The sequence below is a fragment of the Pan troglodytes genome, chromosome 1, assembly GCF_028858775.2.
Source record: "Pan troglodytes isolate AG18354 chromosome 1, NHGRI_mPanTro3-v2.0_pri, whole genome shotgun sequence".
NCBI lineage: Eukaryota > Metazoa > Chordata > Mammalia > Primates > Hominidae > Pan > Pan troglodytes.
Window position 1 is genome coordinate 189,634,872 of NC_072398.2, and position 9,319 is coordinate 189,644,190.

The 9,319-nt window shown below is 48.0% G+C and overlaps 1 long non-coding RNA gene across 1 annotated transcript; it reads right to left on the bottom strand.

The window, feature by feature from the left end:
* Positions 1 to 264: 264 nt before the first annotated feature.
* On the bottom strand, positions 265 to 8,658 carry LOC134807206 (uncharacterized). Its single transcript, XR_010147014.1, has 2 exons — positions 8,578 to 8,658; positions 265 to 365 (listed from the first exon to the last, which is right to left on the bottom strand). It is a non-coding gene; the product is annotated as an uncharacterized LOC134807206 (long non-coding RNA).
* Between the last annotated feature and the right edge of the window lie 661 nt (positions 8,659 to 9,319).

A 9,319-nucleotide genomic window follows, 5' to 3' on the forward strand; every position in this document is an offset into this window, starting at 1 on the left:
TATAGCAGCTGAAATGAACTAAGACACTTGTTATTATGTGTCTTTTTGATTATAGCCATCCTAGTGAATGTGCAGTATCTCACTGTGGTTTTGATTTGCATTTCCCTAATGGGTAATGATGGTGAGCAACTTTTTAATATACTTATCATATCTTCTTTGGAGCAATGACTATTCAAATCCTTTGTTTTTTCAATTGGGTTATCTTTTTATTGTCAAGTCTACAGAAACTCTTGTACTCATATGAAATGATACACACAAAGCCTGTTTGTTGCAACACTGTTTATAATAGCAAACAGATTGGGAACAATCTTGGTCTTCATCACTGGGAACTGTGTAGTTTATCCATACAATGAAATATTATGCAGCTGTGAAAAGAGAGAGAAAGGTCACAGAGTAATTTATGGAAAGTACCCCAGGATATATTGCTAAATGAATAAAACCAAGCAAGGTGTAGAACAGAATGTATAGTATCCTTTTTTCCAAGAAGAGAGAAAAATAATATATATTATTATTTGCTTGTATTTTCTTTGCTTTTTTTTTTTTTTTCTTTTTGAGACGGAGTCTAGCTCTGTTACCAGGGTAGAGTGCAGTGGTGTGATCTCGGCTCACTGCAACCTCCACCTCCCAGGTTCAAGTGATTCCCCTGCCTCAGCCTCCAGAGTAGCTGGGACTACAGGCATGCACCACCATGCCAGGCTAATTTTTTGTTGTTGTTGTTGTTTTTGTATTTTAGTAGAAACGGGGCTTCACCATGTTGGCCAGGATGGTCTCAATCTCCTGGCCTCATGATCCACCCACCTCAGCCTCCCAAAGTGCTGGGATTACAGGCGTGAATCACCGTGACCGGCCACTTATATTTTCATAAAGAACCATAGGAAGGACCCACAAGAAATATTAAAACGTGATTATCCATGTGATAGGAGATGAGTTAACAGGAACAAGGATAAAACTGAAACTTTTTATTGTATAGCTGTGTGTATTATTTTGATTTTTGAACCTTTTAAATGTATTGCCCAAAACACACAAAAAATTACATATGAAAAGCTTAAAATTTACATAGAGTGACCAGCTCTTCATAGGTGCTTCCCTTGGGCGTGGGCCTGATTCTTTCCCCTGCAGATAGACGTCCTTCCTGGCAGGACAAATCTGGGCCATGACCACACAAAGCTCCAAGTTTACGTCATTCTGGACCCCAGAGGAAAGATCAGCATTTTCCTGCCCAACATTTGTAGATAAAAATCTCAAGGAAGTACTCTGATTGGCTCTGCTTCATCACATGCTCATTCCTGTGGCAAGAAGCAGCAACTGTAATTTACTGAGTCATCTGAGCCACAGTCACAGGAGTGGAGGGGGTGAGGGGGCGTCACTTCTTCAAAGAGAAGAAGATGCTGTTATCAGAGGGGGAACGGGATGCTGTACAGATCAAAACAACAGGCATCCACCCCAGCAAATGACAGTTCTTAGAGTGTGATACATGTCATGATATAGGTCAACACAGTGGGCTGTGAGAGCCCAGAGGAGGCAGCAGTCTAGCTAGGAAGCCTTCCTGGAGGCGGTGACGCTCTGTCTAGGTTTTAGATGATGAGTAGGAGAACTTCATGGGAGAAGAAGAGAAAATGTGGACAGTGTTTCAGGCAGAGAGAACAGCAACATGCAGAAAGATGCAGAGAAGGAAGGTGGCGCTATGGGCTGAATTACGACCCCCCCCAAAATTTTTTTTTTTTTTTTTTTTTTTGAGACAGAGTCTTGCTCTGTTGCCCAGGCTGGAGTGCAGTGGCACAATCTTGGCTCACTGCAACCTCCATCTCCCAAGTTCAAGCAATTCTTCTGCCTCAGCCTCCTCAGTAGCTAGGACTACAAGTGTGCACCACCACGCCCAGCTAATTTTTGTATGTTTTTTTGGTAGAGATGGGGTTTCACCATGTTGGCCGGGCTGGTCTCGAACTCCTGACCTCAGTTGATCTGCCAGCCTCGGTCTCCCAAAGTGCTGGGATTACAGGTGTGAGCCACCATGCCCAGCCCCAAAAATCATTTGTTGAAGCCCTAACCCCTAGTTGCTCAGAATGTGACTGTATTTGGACATGGGCCATTTAAAGAGGTGATTACATTAAAATTAGGCCCTAAGGTGGGCCCCAATCCAGTTTGACTGGTTTATTTATTTATTTATTTATTTTGGAGACAGAGTCTTGCTCTGTCACCCAGGCTGGAATGCAATGGCACGATCTCAGCTCACTGCAACCTCCGCCTCCCAGGTTCAAGCAATTCTTGTGCCTCAACCTCCCAAGTAGCTGGGACTATAGGCATGCACCACTACACCCAGGTAAGTTTTGTATTTTTAGCAGAGACAAGGTTTCGCCATGTTGGTCAGGCTGGTCCTCGAACTCCTGGCCTCAAGTGATCCACCCGCCTTGGTCTCCCAAAGTGCTGGGAGTGCAGGCGTGAGCCACCGTGCGTGGCCTTGACTGGTGTCTTTATAAAAGGAGGAAATTTGGACTCATAAAAAGATACCAGGGCTGCATGTGCACAGAGGAAGAACATGTGAGGACACAGTGAGAAAGCAGCCCTCTGCAAGCCAAGGAGAGAGGCCTCGGGAGAAACCAAATCTGCCAACACCTTGATCTTGGCCTTCCAGCCTCCAGAATTGTGAGAAAATAAATTTCTGTTGTGTCAGCTGCTCAGCTTGTGTTATTTCACTGTGGAAGACTAATTAATATAGGTAGCATGATGCATTTAGGAAGACCTGACTGTTCCACCTTGCTGGGCTGCAAGGTGCAAGGCAGCACTGGCAGGTTCCTCAGCAGGACAGTGTTATAAGCACAGTTTTGATCTGGGGAAACACATAGTTTAGTGGAAATAAAAATAGCTCATGTTTCCTAAGTGTCTATTCTGCTAGACATTGTGTTAAGCTCTTTACATGTGTTAACTTGTTGAATTCTCACAACAAACCTGTAAGTACTGTTATCATCCTCTCAGTACAGTAGAGAAAATTGGGGCACAGAGAGGTTAAGTGACTTGCCCAAGATCACACAGCAGACAAGTGATGGAGCTGGGATGGAACCCAGGTCTGTCTGACCCCAATCCCTGAGAAAGAGGATACTCAGGATCTGGTGACTGCTTGGAAGTGGGTGGAAGTGGGTTGTGGAGGGGGACGTGGACAGTGACTGAGGTTTTCAGCCTGAGTACCTGGTGGTGCCACAGACTTTGGGTGAATAATAATGGCATTTTCCCCAAAATACTCCTTAAATAATGGCTAATATTTTTGTTTTCCCGAAAACATTCGGTGCTCATAGCTACTGTTATCATTGCAGCTCCGGGGAAGGTGGGGGCGCTGTGCTCTTCGGAAAGGCTGTGTTCCTCCGGGCTTGCCACTCCCACACCTCCTCCCCCAGTGTTCCTCACCATGGCAATCCCTCCAAGCTTCGGTCCCAGGCCCACTTCCTCCTGGAAGCCCTCCCCCTGTTGCGGCTCAGGGTCGGTCTTCTGATACTTGTCTGAGTGTCTCTGGGTAGCCGCTTGGTCCCCTGGGGTAGTTTGTGCATAGGAGGGAGTCCATTCATGTTCATGGTCTCCCTCCCTCCCTCCTCCCTTCCTTCCTTGTCCCTCTTCCTCTAGAAATCCATGGCATCCTTGCCATCAGACCTCTGCGACGATCCCACCTGGGTGACAAGAGACCCCAGTCCTCACTTCTAAGCACCCTCAGGCAAATATTAGCTTACCTAAAAGCCAGCAACGAATTGGAGTAGGTGAAGCAGTGGGTGTCAGAGGCAGGACTCCGAGACCTTGGTGGGGCCTGCAGCCCTGCTCCCTCCGGTGGAATGACCGGTGAGCTGTCTTGGCCTTAGCTTGGACCCCTTTGCTTCCTTCATATCTGGGGCCTGGCTCCTCTGAACCATGGGGGTTCTCATTTCCTCTATATGAGATTTACAGAGTAGGGACTAGGCTGATTGAATGTACAGACAACTCCTCAGGTCGGCCTGGCCTCTGCTAAGGGGTAGGGACCAATTAGGCACCTGCAGTGCTTGGGCCCTGTACTGAGCACACGCAGGAGAAAAGAAAAGGAGCAGGCAGCCCTCTGTTCTGGGAGGGGACATCCTCTGGCTGAGGACAGGGCAGGGAGGTGGGCCGGGAACTTGGGGCATAGCCTGCTCCCACCTCCTGTGTCTCCATATGGAGAGGGGCTAAGAGGTTGCTCCCCAGACTGAGGCCTGGGTCAGACCCAGCAGGGCACGCTGTTGGGATGGATTAAGGAAATACTCTGCCAGGGACTTGCAAGCAGCCGCCTCCTGACCACCTGCCCTTCTCTGCCCCGTCTCTGTCACCCTCTCACACACTGTCACACTTATTAAATGAGATAATCTGAGTAAAGCACTTAGCATCCTGACTGGCGAGCAGTGAGCGCTGGATAAATGTGAGGCCCCGCCCCCACCCAGTCTGTCTGCACACGCTGCATGCATGGGCCCTGGCGGCAGCACTGACACCCCCCTCCTACGCCCCAACTTGCAGAGACTCACAAACACCCACTCACGGGGGAACCCTTGTTTACATTGTACAGACTGTCTCACCCCCACCGCATTTCTTTCTCTCCATTGAACTCTCTCAGCAGGCTCCTGGGCAGAGGACAAGTGGCCCCTGTGGAAAGGGCAGGACTGGGGAAGACACTTGCTCCCCATGAGCCAGCCTGGTCCAGAAACCTGAATCTGAACAAGCTGGAGAAGGGGCCTGGGGCTGGCAGAAAGGATGATGGAGGAGGCTGGAGATGAGCAGGCTGACCCAAGCCTCCCCACAGGGACCAGGAGAAAGCTGAAATACAGGCTGGCCGGGGCCAGGGAATGGGAAGGATATAGAGAGGCATGGAGAGCCTCTACAGGACCAAAGTAAGCTGGGAACATGGGTTGGCAATGGCCATCCCTAAACCACAAGGCCTCTTCCTCCTCAGGTCAGAAAGTAGGATCCTGAGGCTTAGCAGCCTAGGGCTGACCGGAGCCTGGGAGGGTTGGAGAGGAAGGGAGCAAGGACTTTGCCTGTACCAATCTCCATCTCCAAGGGTCATGTATATGAGCCCTTGGTCAGAGTCAGACATAGGCCTGGAAGAGACAGACAACATATGGAAATAAACAAGACTGGCAGCCTGGGTCATCAGAAGAGTGGGGGAAGGGAGGGGAGCCTGGGCTCCAACAGACACTCAATGCCATCAGCACACACCCACCACAGATTCCCTGCCCACATACAGACACACACAGCCCACACTCAATACCATCAGCACATGCCCACCATGGACTCCCTCCCCACATACAGACACACACAGCTCACACTCAGTACCATCAGCACACGCCCACCACGGATTCCCTCCCCACATACAGACACACACAGCTTACACTCAATACCATCAGCACATGCCCACCATGGACTCCCTCCCCACAGACACACACAGCTCACACTTAATACCAGCAGTACACTCCCACCACAGACTCCCTGCCCACATACAGACACACATAGTTCACACTCAGTACCATCAGCACACACCCACCATGGACTCCCGCCCACATACAGACACACACAGTTCACACTCAGTACCATCAGCACACATCCACCATGGGATCCCTCCCCACATACAGACACACACAGTTCATACTCAGTACCATCAGCACACACCCACCATAGACTCCCTCCCCACATACAGACACACACAGTTCACACTCAGTACCATCAGTACACGCCCACCGTGGCTCCTGCCCACACACAGACACACACAGCCCAGAGACATTACCCAGGTTGAACAGACCACCTAACAGCACACAGACACACTGAGCTACACAGTATTGACACCTCTCACCTATCTCTCATATCTGTATATGTACAGTATGCACAACCGTGCCACATTTGCACCAGCAGCAAAGCACCCCAACATACACTGGACATACACTCAAGCCAAAGCCTAATAGAGCCAGCAGAGATTTTCCCCCTGCCCACATGGATAACCCAGAAATAGCACACACTTTCTTACAATGCAAATGTACACACACACACCGGTCCACATGCTCTCAGGGACATACGCACACATACACATGCACATATGTGCCCCAACATGCAGACACTGCTCCTTCTACTCAGATAGTCCCGGGTTTTCTTGTCTTTCTCCCCAGTGTCTTTCTCCCCAGTGTCTTTCCTGATCTCTATTTCCATCCTGTATGTCTCTTCAAGATTTATTAGGCAAGACCCCATCAGTCCATGGCTGGCCTCCTTGCCTCACCAAGGATGCAGGCACACACACATGCACGCATGCACACACACGCACACATTGCACATGGTCATGGGATGCCCTGGGGAGCAGCCTTAGTGCACAGGGAATTCTCCTGCCATGCTGGGCAGCAGGAAGAGAGGGTAGGGACTTCACAGGGTGACCACCCCACCCCAGGATGGGGCCTCCTGGTTCCTTGTTGGACCTCCCAGCTGCCCTTACTGCTCTTGCTACTTATTTGCAGTTCCAGACCAGCCTGTGCCTCTCCCGCCAACTTTGCCCTTGCACATGCAGTTCTCTGCCTAGAATGCCCTCCCTGCTCCAGCTGTCAGTGGCTGTCAGACTTTTGAATTTCATGGATCAGTTAAAAACTTCAAAAGAAAGTTTGGGGAATGATCGAAGGTTGCCAAGTTTTCATTTCATTAGTAAAGATATTTAAAATATAACTACCATCCTCTAACCACCATCGTTTCATAAAAAGGATGCTTTAATACCAACAAAGTAGGAAGGACATAATCTCAGGATAAAGAGTAATCCTTTACATTGAACACATTTAGCTTTACATAAAACCCATTGTGTTGTCCTTTTTCTCATTTCACCCCATGAACCACTGGAAACTTTGTCACAGATCAGTGTTTCAAACCACGGAATCCTCAGCTCACATTGGGCCTCCTCCAGGAAGCCTACTCCACAGCCTCACCCCGTCACCCCCTAGCTCCCCCCAGTACCAGTCACTGTCTGCGAGACTCTGTTGCACTCTGCACATATAGCCACAATCATTATTGTTTACTAAGGGCCCACCCGGTTAAGCGCTGCCAGGTGCTTAACACGGATTATCCCATTTTATCCTCATAACCCTGAAAGGTGAACATTTTACAGATGAGAAACCATAAGTGGCTTCCCCCAATCCTGCAACCCCTGCTGGAGGCATGATTGCTGGAGGGTGGTGGAAAGAATCTCAAAGACAGATCTGGCTGCTAATCCAGGCTCTCCATCCCTATTTGTATGATTTGGGCAAGTCATTTCACCAATCTGGGTCTCAGTTTTATCATCCATGAAATAGGAACAATAATACCTACTTGGCAACATTGTCCTGAAGGAGTGCATGTAAATCTCCCAAGACAGCGTCTGGCACATAGAAGACACTGGAAAATGGGGGTTAGGCCCCCTCCCACATTCCCCGTTCTCCCCTCCCCAAGCCCAGTGACTTTCTCTACACCTCATTCTCCCAATTGTCCGTCTCCCTACCTCTCTCAGGCTCCTGTGTTAAACTCTATTGCTTGTCCCCTCTTCTAAAAGTGGGAGTGGCCCGGGGAACAAGCCTTGGCTCTCTTCTCTCTTCTATCTAGTCTCCCTCACCAGCTGAGCTCATTCTGCCCCATGGCTTTAACTCACTTTTTCTTTCTTTCTTTCTTTCTCTTTCTTTCTTTCTTTTTTTGTGGGACAGGGTCTTATTCTGTCACCCAGGCTGGAGTACAGTCGTGGCTCACTGCAGCCTCAACTTCCCAGCTTAAGCATTCACCCCACCTCAGCTTCTCAAGCAGCTTGGACTATAGGCTGCGCCATCACAGCTGACTAATTTCTATGTTTTGTAGAGATGGGGTCTCACTATGTTGCCCTGGCTGCTCTCAAACTCCTGGGCTCAAATGATCAGCCTCAGCCTCCCAAAGTGCTGGGATTACAGGCATGAGCCACTGCACCTGGCACCCTCTTGGCTCTGAATATCATCTACACATTGACTTTAAAATATAAATCCCCAGTCCTGATCTCTTCCCAGGATCCAAACCTATATATTCAACTGCCTCCTTGACACCTCTCCATATGGCCTCATGGGTCTCCCAAACTTAGTACATATGAAACAGAGACTTGATTCCTCTCGCCCCAAACCATTCCTCTACCAGTTGTTCCATCTCAGTAAGTCACACACCATCATGGCCTAGTTGCTCAAGTTGACCAGCCTGGCCAACATGGTGACACCCCATCTCAACTAAAAACATAGTGGGCATGGTGGTGCACACCTGTAGTCCCAGCTACCTGGCTGAGGCAGGAGAATCGCTTGAACCCAGCAGGCGGAGGTTGTGGTGAGCTGAGATCATACCTCTGCACTCCAGTTTGGGTGACAGAGTGAGATTCCGTCTCAAAAATAAATAAATAAATAAAATAAAATAAAATAAAAAATAAAGAAGAAGAAGAAGAGCTGCCCTTTCAAAGTAAAGTTGTAAGAAGCTTTGAAGCTTCTTCCCAGGCCTCTTGCAATACTCATACTTGGAGATCCAAGCTGCTATGTAGGAAATCCAACCACCCTGAGGCCGCCATACTGTGAGGGAACCTAAGCTCACCGAGAGGCCACCTGGAGAGGAGAGAAAGATGCCTACTCAGCCTCCAATTGTTACATATCACAGACACCTTTGAGTCACCCCGGCTGAGGCCCCAGACACCGTGGGGCATAGATTAACCATCTCCACTGTGGTCTGTCCAAATTCCTGACCCTAGAATCATGAGATATAATAACAACAAATTATTGTTTTAAGCCACTACTTATCAGCATAGTTAGCTATGGAGAACTAAATAATTCAGCAGGAGGATTACTCTGGGCTCGTAAAATTAGTTGGGGTATGTTCTCTCATATATTTTCTGAGAGTTTGTGTATGATTGGTATCATTTATTCCTTAAATATTTGATAGAATTTACCAGTGAAACCATCTGGGTGGGAAATTTTTATATTATAAATTCAATTTCTTTAATAGATATCGTTTTCCAGATTTTCTATTTTCTTTTATGGAATAATCTTCATAAATGCCAATAAATTATATCACTCCCCTTATGAAAGCCCTCAGTGGCTTCCCTTTGCACAAAAAATAAAACCAAAGTCCCTTCCACAACCTATAAGGCCCTTTATGATCTACCTCCTACCTACTTTTCTGATCTCACCTGGAATCACATTTCTAATATTTACAGGGCTGATTCCTTAATATCATTTATTCATTCATCCATTCATTCAGTTTGTTAGTTATTAAGTTAGTTAGTTAGAGATGGGTTCTTGCTCTGTCACCCAGGCTGGAATGTAGTTGCACAATCATA